The sequence below is a fragment of the Mastomys coucha genome, chromosome X (assembly GCF_008632895.1).
Source record: "Mastomys coucha isolate ucsf_1 chromosome X, UCSF_Mcou_1, whole genome shotgun sequence".
Classification (NCBI taxonomy): Eukaryota; Metazoa; Chordata; class Mammalia; order Rodentia; family Muridae; genus Mastomys; species Mastomys coucha.
The window spans coordinates 103,619,658-103,632,538 of record NC_045030.1 but is presented as its reverse complement, the minus strand read 5'-3'; positions in this window follow the sequence as shown (position 1 = coordinate 103,632,538).

Genomic DNA, 12,881 nt, shown 5'->3' with positions numbered 1-12,881 from the left:
CTCAGAAATCCTCCTGTCTCTGCCTCCCAAGTGCTGGGATTAAAGGCGTGCGCCACCACCGCCCGGCCTGAACTGCATTTTCAATAGCAGTCATCTGTAGGCTTTATCAGACCCGAATGATGATATCAATTGACTAAAGTAAAGATGTCTTTTCCTGAGTCCATTTTGTGCCTGCTTCAATACCCTCCCCCAATAGCCACACCTTGGCAACACTTTGGGACTGCTTGTGACCCTGACCGTGGTTCAGATGTATTAACCGAAATAATTAATGCTTGTACAAGGTAAGATATAAAACTAAAATAATTAAAGGAAACCTAAATCAAAAATTATTGTCATATTGTGTCTGAAGAAATACTAAGTTCTGCAAAAAGACAGATGTTACAAGGTTACTCCAACCTCCTGCCCTCCTTGAATACTAATGTGGCACCAAGAGACATTTTGGAGGTCTTAGCCTCTCTTGGTCTGGCCATTATTAAAGGACTCATATTCTTCGTTGGCTTAACTAATACAGTTGTCAATAACTCTCTGGCATGGATCATTTCAGTTAAAACCAAAACTTTTTTTGTTTTGGGGGGGTGTTTTGTTTGTTCGGTTGGTTGGTTGATTTTTTTTTTTCCCAGACAGTTTCTTCTATGTATAGCCCTGGCTGTCCTGGAACTCACTCTATAGACCAAGCTGGCCTCGAACTCAGAAATCCGCCTGTCTCTGCCTCCCACGTGCTAGGATTAAAGGTGTGCACCACCACCGCCCGACTCCCCCCACCCCTGAGGGTGTCATGTAGCCTGGGCTGGCCTCAAACTCATTATGTAGCTGAGGCTAGCCTTGAATTCCTGGGATTACACAGGTGAACCACTTATGAGAGTTTTGATCTTGTTTTTGTTTTTAATTAGGGAGGATTGTATCCATTACACAGGGCCATAAGTAAGGCACAAGAAAATTTCGTTAGGGCTTATTTTGAGTTAGAAGATGAAATATAGACTTCTTAAAGAAGCAAAGCCAACACAGATGATAGGGAACAGGAGGAATGAATTGAGATAGTTGCGTTCTATAATGTAAGAGCACATGGCATTTTAAATTATGGAAAGGAATCTCACATATATGTTAATGGCTTAACTTATAGCCACTGTTAAGCATTTGTTCTGAGTTAACTCCGATCTATTGGGATACATGCTCCTGGAGAAATACAGGTGGACTGTTACAGGGAAAATACTCTCTCTCCCCCAGACACAGTTTATAGCAACTGCAAGTCTTGATTCCAGCTGCTGGGACTGCTCTCAGGTATTCAGGGCAGAAGTGTAGCCCTGAGCATTTAGAGCAAGAAGCTTTTAAAGCAAAACTCATCCTGGTATCTTATTCGCCACAGCTGCTGGGGGGAGGTCTGCACAAACAGGCTGTTCAGCTGAAGCTAAGCTAAGTTAGTGTGGACATCCTCACCTTAGGTTCTTAGAAGAGAGTTAGGTAATTTTCACAAAATTCTCCATCAAGGAGAGCAAATTCTGGTTAAATTTGAAATGGTCTCAGCAGGTATACAAGATGGAGGAAGCTCTGCACTGTCTTGCCCTGTAAAAATGAACTAGACTGAGTGTCCATGTGCCTGAGCACAAGAAATCCAAAAGAAGGAAGGAGAAAATGCTGGGGCTGACAAGAAGCCAAGCCCAGCCATCACAAGTCTCAGAAATGTGGTTGGCCACCTGCCTAGAGGCGCTCTGCAAATGACGGGCTCCCTTCTTGCTCTTTCCCCCACTCCTTCCCGTACAGTGTGCTCCAGTGAGAAGCAGAGGGTTCTTTTTAGGTTGATTTTTTGGTTCGTTTTCTTTTGTTTGTTTGTTTTTAAGATCTTCTACATTCTCACGATTGCTGGCTCTTTAGGTAAAGCACATCTAAGATTCAGTTCCTGTTTCTGCTCAGCGGCCTTTGTGGTGACAGCTAGCACAAACTCCAGTATTCTGGTTACTCAAGCATGTGTGTTTAAGTTGGCCACAATACAAATAAGCTAGGAGATCGTTTTTTGTTTGTTTGTTTGTTTGTTTTTGTTTTTTTGAGACAGGATTTCTCTGTATACCCCTGGCTGTCCTGGAACTCACTCTGTAGATCAGGCTGGCCTCGAACTAAGAAATCCACCTACCTCTGCCTCCCATGTGCTGGGATTAAAGGCAAGTGCCACTTCCACCCAGCAAGCTAGGAGATCTTAAGAGTATTCTGGGGGCTGGTGAGATGGCTCAGCGGTTAAGAGCTCTTCCAGAGGTTCTGAGTTCAAATCTCAGCAACAACATGGTGGCTCACAACCATCTGTAATGAGATCTGACCTCCTCTTCTGGTGCATCTGAAGACAGCTACAGTGTACTTGTTTATAATAATAAATAAATCTTAAAAAAGAAAAGTACTCTGTATTTGTCTCTGATCTGCCTGGTTGACTGACGGACATGGAGATTATTTCTAGCTCTCTCTCTCCCTCTCTCTCTCTCTCATAAGTGGTTCACCTGTGTAATCCCAGGAATTCAAGGCTAGCCTCAGCTACATAATGAGTTTGAGGCCAGCCCAGGCTACATGACACCCTCAGGGGTGGGGGGAGTCGGGCGGTGGTGGTGCACACCTTTAATCCTAGCACGTGGGAGGCAGAGACAGGCAGATTTCTGAGTTCGAGGCTAGCTTGGTCTACAGAGTGAGTTCCAGGACAGCTAGGGCTATACAGAGAAGAAACTGTCTGGGAAAAACACACACACACACACACACACACACACACACACACACACACACACACACATCATCATCATCATCATCATCATCATTATCATCATCATCATCATCATCATCCCCACCGCACTCCTGCTTGCTCCTATGTGGTGTAGCAGTTTCCTGTGAACTAAAACAATCCCTCTAAGGAGAGGGGGTCCTTCAGGTATCTCTTGCGAATAGAACTGTAACAAGACTCTCAAAGGCTTCTGCCTAGCTTTGCAGAAGTAGTAAACTGTTAGAAGAGGAGACTCTGACTAGCCTGGCTGTCTAGAGGCTAGTTGAATTTCCTCCAACTTTTTCCAAGAGCTCCAGAGATGTGCTTTTCCCGACTGACTAAAAGGCTCTCTTGGCTCAGTGAGTATGTGTAACTGACCACTCACCCACACTCCTGGTAGTAACCTCAATTAAAGCTCACAACTGCTTTACCAAGTTGGACTTTGGCACAGTAATTACTTTTGTCTACTGTAGGATCCCTTTCTGGGTCAAGTAGATGAATATGTGCTGCATTCCCCCAGAAAGGGGTGTCATAACAAACTTCCGTGCTCCAACAGGGACTTGACTTGAGTTGGGGAGGAGCGATCGTGAGATCTTCTCTATAGAAAGCAAGCCATACAATTGAGGCTGAGCAAGCTGGAGGCCTGGGTGCGGAGGCGGGGGGTGTCATCTAAGGAGGAAATTCGATGCAGCAATCTCCTCACCCGAAACCATCACCGCCCCAACCCATACAGTGTGGGCTAGCATGCCTTTTTGCTACAGCATTGGTTGCACGGTTCCTGCTAGGAGAGGTGAGATGTGTAACTAAGGCTGAGCCATTGAGAAGTGGGGTGTCTGTGAGAGGGATCCCAAGAAGGCAATCTTTAACTCTGTGGCTTGGGGTAGCATACCTGCCTGATGAGTGGAATCTAAACAACTGCATGTGGAGATGCCTGAGAATGGTGAAAGACTTTAGTCTTTGAGAGTAGCACAGAAGGGTGGAGAATATCAGCGCGTATCTATGGAGGTTGCTGGGCTGCTGCAATGGACTAGTAATGCTTCTGCATTGAGGCAGGAACTGCAGCCCAGCAGGAACCTGTTTGTGTAAAGGAGGAATTACAAGAAAGGCAGACAGGGCTAGCATCCTCCATGTTGGCCTCTCTGATTTAGCAGGTAAATTTGGTAAAAAGAAAGGATGAGATAGAGGTGTTGGTTTGCCACTTATTATAGCTGGGGAAAGTGCATGCTAAGTGAGTGCCGAAGAAGAGCCCTTCCTGGGATCCAAGAACTTTGAACCCATGGAAAGAACAAAAACATGAGAAAGAAGAGGAGAAAGAGACTTTGGTAAAAATGAGAAAAGACACTTAGGTTTAATCTTTACTAGAAAAGATAAGAAAATCTGTGATTCAACTTGGGGGAAGAGCATCATTTAATAATAGTCCCAAACAGGACCTCATGAAACTGGAAAGCTTCTGTAAGGCAAAGGACATAGACAATAAGACAAATCGGCAACCTGCAGACTGGGAAAAAAAATCTTCACTAACCCCACATCCGATAGAGGGCTAATATCCAAAATATATAAACCACTCAAGAAGCTAATCACCAAAATACCAATGAACCCAATCAAAAAAATGGGGTATAGAATTAAACCGAGAATTCACAACTGAGGAATCTCCAATGGCTGAGAAGCACCTAAAGAAATGTTCAAAGTCCTTAGTGATCAGAGAAATGTAAATTAAAACGACCCTGAGATCCCACTTTACACCAGTCAGAATGGCTAAGATCAAAACCTCAGGTGACAGCACATGTTGGAGAGGTTGTGGAGAAATAGGAACACTCCACCATTGCTGGTGGGATTGCAAACTGGTACAACTACTCTGGAAATCAATCTGGATCTTCCTCACAAAATCGGAAATAGATCTACCTGAAGACCCAGCTATACCACTCTTGGGAATATACCCAAAAGATGCCCCACTATGCCACAGGGGGCACGTGTTCTACTATGTTCATAATGGCCTTATTTGTGATATCCAGAAGCTAGAAACAACCTAGATTTCTCACAACAGAAGAATGGATACAGAAAATGTGATTCATTTACACAATGGAATACTACTCAGCTACTAAGAATGAGGACATCCTGAGTTTTGTAGGCAAATGGATAGAACTAGAAAATATCCTGAGTGAGGTAACTCAGACCCAAAAGGACATGCATGGTATGTACTCACTGATAAGTGGATATTAGCCACAAAAAGTACAGAATACCCAAGTCTACAGAACTCAAAAAGGTCAACAAGCTGAAGTCCCCAAGTGAGGATGCCTCAGTCCCACTTGGGAGGGAGAAGAAAGCAATCACAAGTAGGGAGGAAGGGAGGAGAAGAGGGGAGGGAGGATGGCAGGGGGAGTGCAGAGGAGAGGGGAACCTGATCTGGTATTGGGTGAGGGAAAAGGACTGAAGCCCTGAGGACCAGCAGAAAAAATAGAAACAGGCAACCTGAGGAGGTAGGAGGTTGGGGGGACCCTCCAGAATGCACCAGAGACCTGAGAGGTGAGAGACTCTCAGGACTCAAAGGGAGGAACCTTAGATGAAATAAATGCCTGACAGTGGGGAGAGAGAACTTATAGAGCCCCCCTCCTTCAGGAAGACAGGGCATCAAGTGAGGGATGGGGTTACCATCCCATAGTCACAGTTCTGACCCATAATTGTTCCTGTCTGAAAGAATTACAGGGATGGAAATGGAGAGGAGCCTGAGAAAAATAAGGTGCAGAGAGGGACCCAAGTGGGATCCAGTTCAAGGGGAGGTCCCAAGGCCTGACACTATTTCTGAGGCTATGGAGCACTCACAAAAAGGGACCTAGCATGACCACACTGAGGAAGACCCAACAAGCAGCTGAAAGAGTCAGAGGCAGATATTTGCACCCATCCAATGGACAGAAGCAGCTGACCCCTGTTGTTGAATTAGGGAAGGCTGAAAGAAGCTGAGGAGAAGAGCCATCCTGTAGTAAGACCAGCAGTCTCAATTAATCTGGACCCCCGAGATCTCTCAAACACTGGACCACTAAACAGGCAGCATACACCAGTCGATATGAGGCCCCCAACACACATAGAGTAGAGGACTTTCGGGTCTGTGTTCATTCAGAGACGATGCACTTAACCCTCAAGAGACTGGAGGCCCCAGAGAGTTTAGAGGTCAGGTGGAGTGGGGAGTGGGTACCTCCATGTGGAGACAGGGGCTGGGGAGGAGGTATGAGATGTGGAACAGTTGGAGGGTGGACAGGGGGTGGGGGTGGAAGAATAAAATATGGAGTGTAAAAAGATTAATTAATTAAAAAATAATAGTCCCATACAAAAATACCTTTGATACTAGGGAATACTTAGTCCCTGACAGCTTGAATTGAAGAAGGCTTTTAAACGAGCAATGAAAGATCCTGTCACTGCCTGGCTCGTGTCACTGGATCACACGGGAATCAGTCTGACTGCTGTGGAGGCAGATAATTACCCCTCTCCCTAAGACAGGGGTTTCATAACCTGAAATTCAGATGCATGGTGCACAAATGATTACTGAAAATAGAAGTCTAAATGCAATATGCCAGACACAAAGGAATAAATATTGCACAAGTCCACGTTCTAGGCCTAGAATGATCAAGTCAACAGAGACAACAGAAAAGAGAACAGTACTTACTGTCTGGGGTAGGCCAATTTGGCAAAGGTTGTTTAACAGAGACCTGCAATTTAAGATAGATTGAAAAGGCTCTTGATATGACTAATGGTAATAGCTGTACAATAATTTGAGTAACTTTAAGTGGTAATTTAATGTTATATGTATGTCACAATGCAAAGCGTTTTATACCAAAAGACAAGTTATAGACTAGGAAAACATATTTGAGAAGACAAACGGTGGATTACAGACTTACATCTAGAACTTGTAAAGAATGCTTAAGACTCAATATAGGCAAGTCTTATGTTTAGTGGGAATTCAGTTCTAGTCACCAAAAACATTATGTCTAGATGATATATATATGTGTGTGTGTGTGTGTGTGTACAATATATACACACACATATATGTATATATTGTAAAAACATCCTTTATTATCAAAAACTGTCAACGATCATCTAAACCTTCCTTCCGTATGTCAGCCTTTCTGTTGTCAGAGCACCTTTCTTTGGATTGTGAGCAGATAGAGATTGCTGAAAGTTGAAATGACTCTGACAATGTCTCAATCTACAAACACTGACAGTGGGTGGCACAGGCTTCTAATCTCAGCTAGTTAGGATGCTGATGGAGGAGGATTACAAATTCAAGATCTACGTGGCTACAGAGAGAGTTTGAGGCTAGCCTGGGCAGCCTAGTGACATCCTGCATCAAAATAAAGAGCCAAAAAAAAAAAAAAATCAGTCATAATGCTGGAAATCAGCCATAATGTTGGAGAGGGTGGGTTTTGTTTGTTTCTGCTCCTAAGTATCAGACTTTTTTAGGGCACCTAGGACCTCGCTCTAGATTAGTTTTATATAAGGATGTGTTGTGGCTAGTTTGATTTTATATTCCAACCAATAAATGTTTCTGCATATCATATTGGCAATACAAGTGACCATTTCAGTTTGTTATCAATAATGTGTCGAAAACTTCTTTTTGTTGTTGCTATTTCTTTAAGACAGGGTTTCAATTCCGCAACCCAGGCTGGCCTAGGATTTGCATTTTAGTCCAAGCTGGCCTTCCACTCATGGGAACCTGTGTACCTCAGTGCAGGTATGAGCTACCCTCCTGGTCTCAAACTTATTTTCTCTCTGTTATCTCTCTGTCAGTTTGTCACACACTCTCTCTGTATACTGTGTCTGTGTGTTTGGTATGCACTGGGGATTGAACTCATGTTTTCAAGCTTGACTGGCAAGTACTTTAACCGCTGTGCCATCCCTCCTATCTCAGACACCCCCAGGCCCCCACCCCAATCTACCCTGTGCAGTGCCCCATAGAGGGTTTCTCTGTGAACCCTTGGCTTTCCTGGAACTCAGAGAAACCTCATCTCAGATTTGACATGGCTTCTTCACTAATCCTAATCACTTCTTGCTTTTAGTTTAAAGATACATGTCTCAGCCAGGCAGTGGTAGCACATGCCTTTAATCCCAGCACTTGGGAGGCAGAGGCAGGTGGATTTTTGAGTTGGAGGCCAGCCTAGTCTACAGAGTGAGTTCCAGGACAGCCAAGGCTACACAGAGAAACCCTGTCTCGAAAAAACAAAAAAACAAAAAACAAAAAAACAAAAACAAACAAACAAAAAAACTGATCATATTCCATCTGGGCAGATAGGAAAAAGTTTGAAATGCCATAAAACCTTAAGAACATGGTCCAAAGAAAAGAAGTGAGCATAATGCTGGTGAATTGATGCCTGATGTTGACAAATGTTCTAAGTAAATAACTAAGTATTTGGAAAATACAGCAAGTGAAATCAAAAGAAGATGAAGTGTGTCTGTATTTTTACAATTCTGAAGAGTGGCAGAAGTTGGAGGGGGTGGGGTGTTACAGTCACAAGTAAGAAAGGACAATTGAGTTGTTTACTTCCTGAGTCTAAGGACTGTAAAAAGTTTTGTTTTTGTTTTTGTTTTCCACAATGGATAGTTAATCTATCCATCTTCCTACCTAGTCCATAGAGACATAAGAAACATCATTTTCCCACATCCTCACCCTCCAAAGAGTGTTAGAAGGAAATTTTACCTTATCTTTCACTTGCAACAAAGGCCTCACTACTGAAACTTGGTTTTGACCATGTTAGAATACTTTCCTATAAGTCATAGCAAGTCAACATGAGCTTTGTAAAATAGGAATTGTTCAGAATGCTAACTAGACATTTTCACAACTGATACATACACATTTGGGAAACAATTCTTTTTCCTTTAAATAACTCAAAACTTTGAAAAAGCACATATTTTTGTTACCTTATTAAAACTCATGTTCATATTCTTCCACAAATGCAGTATAAATGTAGATTTTATATAAGGAAATAATAGTATATTACAACTAGCAAACAAAAACAAGTCTTTTTAACTCCACAAAACACATAGAATATGAAATTATAACACTGCTTAAAAAGTATTTTTTAATATTGATTTATTTATATGTATATGAATGATCTGTCTTCACACACATACTCAGAAGAGAGAATCAGATCCCATTATAGACAGTTACGAACAACCATGTGGTTGCTGGGAATTGAACTCAGGACGACTGGGACAGCAGCCAGTGCTCTTAACTGATGAGCCATTTCTCCAGCACCCTTAAGAAGTATTTTTAAAATTTTATTTCAGCACTTTAAAATTATTTATTTATTTGTTCTTTTGTTTGTTTGTTTGTTTTGTTTTGTCTTTTTTGGTTTTTCCAGACAAGGTTTCTCTGTGTAGCCCTGGCTGTACTGGAACTCACTCTGTAGACCAGGCTGTCCTGGAGCTCAGAAATCCACCTGTCTTTGCCTCTAAAGTGCTGGGATTAAAGGCGTGTGCCACCACTGCCTGTGTGCCCCCACTGTCCGGCTCATTCATTTATTTTTATGTGCATTGGTGTTTTGCCTGCATCAGTGTCAGTGTGAGGGTGTCAAATCTTGGAATTACAGACAGTTGTAAGCTGCTATGTAGGTGCTGGAAATTGAATCTGGGCCTTCTAGAAGAGCAGCCAGTGCTCTTAACTGCTGAACATCTCTCCAGCCTTCATGCATTTCTTTTCATATGTGTATGTGTGTGTTGGTATCAGGACCTCTGAAACTTGTGATATCGCATAGGCAACAGAGAGACCTGCACACCTGTTTCCAAAGGCAACAGCCACCACATTCCCAGAATCCATTTGGCTCACCTCCCACTTTTACCTGTGACTATGTCACCATCCATATATAAAGAAAGGCCCCTCGTGCCTACAATTCATTCCTTGGCTCAGCAGAACTATCAACTCTCAGCTTAGCTATGATGGAGGTAAAATCCTTCAGTGATGTGAGGGTCATTGAAGTATAGCCTTATTACAATGAACTCCAATGTCTAAAAAACTGCTCTTATTTTAGGCTTGTACCACAGTAAGAGCCAAGATTTTAAACTCTACTAAATACAAAACAAGCAAACAAACAAAAAGACTTTATATATTATGTTCATTTAAGAAAATACTAGTAGTGATGTATTATTTTGAAATATACAGTTAATATGTTTGGAGTTATTTAAAATTTATATTGAGAAAAACATATATTTTCAGTATTGCCGTAGACAAGCATCTACATAACACTGTTAAATTGATTGTTGTTTTATATCAAACAACTTTTATAATACTCGTTTTTGTTGTTATAATATTTTATAAATTTTATGGAATATATCAAAAAAGATATTGTAGGTATTGAAGAGGGGGTCTCTGGGAGGAGCAGTGATACAAAAGGGAAACAAGAATGTGATTTAATTCTATTTACTTAAAATATGTTTTTAAATGTTAACAAATTCAGACAAATTGATATCATGTAACTTTTCTCATCATAATGCAATAAAAGTTTTAAAAAAAATAAGGCCCCTCTGATCTTCCCCCCCGCCACTTCTCTTTAAGCTGCCACCTTGCTCTTTTCTCTCTCAAGAAACCTCACATGGAACTGTTTGGCCTGGTGTGTTCTTTTTGGAGCCGCACGATGATCACAACAGTGTATATATATGGTACATGTGAGTGGGTACCAACAGAAGGCAGAGGAAGGTGTTGGAGGCCCTGGAGCCAGTTGTGAGCCATCCAACATGGGTGCTGGGAATTGAATTTGAGTCCTGTAGAAGAACACAAGTTCTCTTAAACACTAGGCTTTCTCTTTAGCCCATGCTTCACCATCTTTGATCATTCAACACTGCTAAATCATAGGTTTTGAATATTTTGGAGAACAGCTTCCTCCTCTGGATCCTTCAGGCAGTAGGGTTTCTCTGAAAGTCTTCCCTCCCATAGCAGGCAGACATATAGAACTATCAGAGCTTGTCATTGCACTGGAAGTCATCCTCATGGCTGCCCACCCAAAGCCATAGACTCAGTTACAAATGTAAGTGCTAACTAGCACCATCATTTGTTTGCTTCTGAATTATATCTTTGGACCATCGTATTTACAGTTGTTCCATACTCAAATGTTTCTATAGCAATCTAACTCCATCTATCTGGGTTCTCCCATCATCCTCCAATGCCTGAAAATAGGCAAGAATGGAGATCCTGCCAGGCGATGGTGGCTCATGCCTTTAATCCCAGCACTTGGGAGGCAGAGGCAGGTGGATTTCTGAGTTCGAGGCCAGCCTGGTCTACAGAGTGAGTTCCAGGACAGCCACGGCTATACAGAGAAACCCTGTCTCGAAAAAAAAAAATGGAGATCTTTAACTCCTTTACAACTCTACTATCAGCTGGAACCAGGTAGACTGACTTAATGTCCATATTCTAAATAATTTTAAAGTTTCAAGTCTTGATGGGAGAATGTTAGGTAGCTAGCAGGCTTGGAGACCCTTCCTTCTTCAAAATTTGTGAGACTGTCCCAAGGCCCCAATGATGAATATGCTACTCTTGACCAGAAAGAGAGAGTCCCTAGGATGACACCCTGCCCATCATCCTTTTTCCCGATTGTGAGAAATGCTCTCTTTACAATGAGAGTAGTAGAGGATTTTAGAAGAACAAAGTTGAGTGGGTAAGAATGGGGGAGTGGATGGAGTGTAGAGTAGGGGGTAAGTATGATTAAAATACATTACAAGAAAAAGTAATTTTAAAAAAGGGAGGGAAGTGTGTTGGAGACTCAGAGAAGTGAAAGAAAAGCAGTTTATTATTTGCATCAGCCTGGAATGTCAGATGGGCTGACCCAATGCATTGAGAAATACTCTTAACACATGACCTTTCCTCTCCTTCCTTCTTCCTTCATTCCTTCCTTCCTTCTTCCTTCCCTTCCTTCCCTCCTCCTTTCTTTCCTTTCCTTTTTTCATAATCTGGGGTCGTGGGCACCATCTTAACATTTCATCTAGGCATTACCTCTTCCTATGTCACATTTACTTATTTATTTTTTCAACAAAATGGGTTTATCTCTATGTATTACATCTTGTGTATTTGGTACAGCTTATCATGTACATAGCCACGCAGGAGAGTTTAGCTATGAGTAATTTCATTCTCTACTTCTCTACACTTCTAGGTGTGGTGAAAGGTGTGGTTAAGCAAACTTGGTGGTGGTGGGGGGCTAGGAAATAGGTAGCCTAGCATGCATTAGCAGGGACTAGTGTTTTCTGCTCATTTGTAGCTGGACTTAAAGCTTAGTGCACTTTTGAAACGAACCGTCTTCTGGTATTCTAAAAACCAATCTGATAGAAACAGCCGTCAGGAATGTTAGTCAGGGACATGCTACTTCGCAAAATTCTTCCAACTCGTTCTTCTAGATTCTTGCTCTCTCCACCCTCATAGCTGACTCAGGTCATAGGCCACAGGCTAACAGGGTCCCTCCCTCCGCACTGCCAGGCAGGATGAGACAGCAAGCATGTCTATTAGTGCAGTGCTGTAAAACCTTACTTACCCTTCTTCTAAAATGATAAGAAGGGACCCTCATTCTGCCATGTGTGCCTTAGCTTTTCGAAAAGCCCCTGTCATGTTGCTCTGTCCATCAATGACATTAATAATCTCTTAAAGAAATAGGGGGAAAAAAAGCGACCAGAGTTGGCACGAAAGCTAAAGGTCTGTGTGTCCTTCACAGTGCAGATTATCAGGTTGGTGATCTGGAAAACAGCAGCAACCAGATCCAGGAGGCCTCCAGCCACTCTCAGGAAAATAACCATTTGGGCTCTATAGAGGAAAGAGAAAGAGGGGATGAAACGGATAAGCCGGATACGTCTACAAAAGGGTGGGGTGACTGCCATTATTTTCCAGAGTTCATGAAGCTCTGGTAGCCATCAGAATAGGAGCTGCCTGCCATCTTTGAAGCATCTCCATCGAATCAAGGACATTTGGAGGTGATGCTCCAGATGTTTGACTGCAGCCAGCTACCAGCATGATGATGATTTCGATAGTATTGAGCAAGAGCAGGTCAGGATCCACATACAGTGCTTGCAGGCCAGGCTCCAGCCAGTGTGGTTAGGGGAGGGGAGCCCACCACAGACAGTAGTGGAGAGCTCCTGCAAATGATATTTTATGCTGATTCTGCCTTGAATCTTTTTATGTTATGTA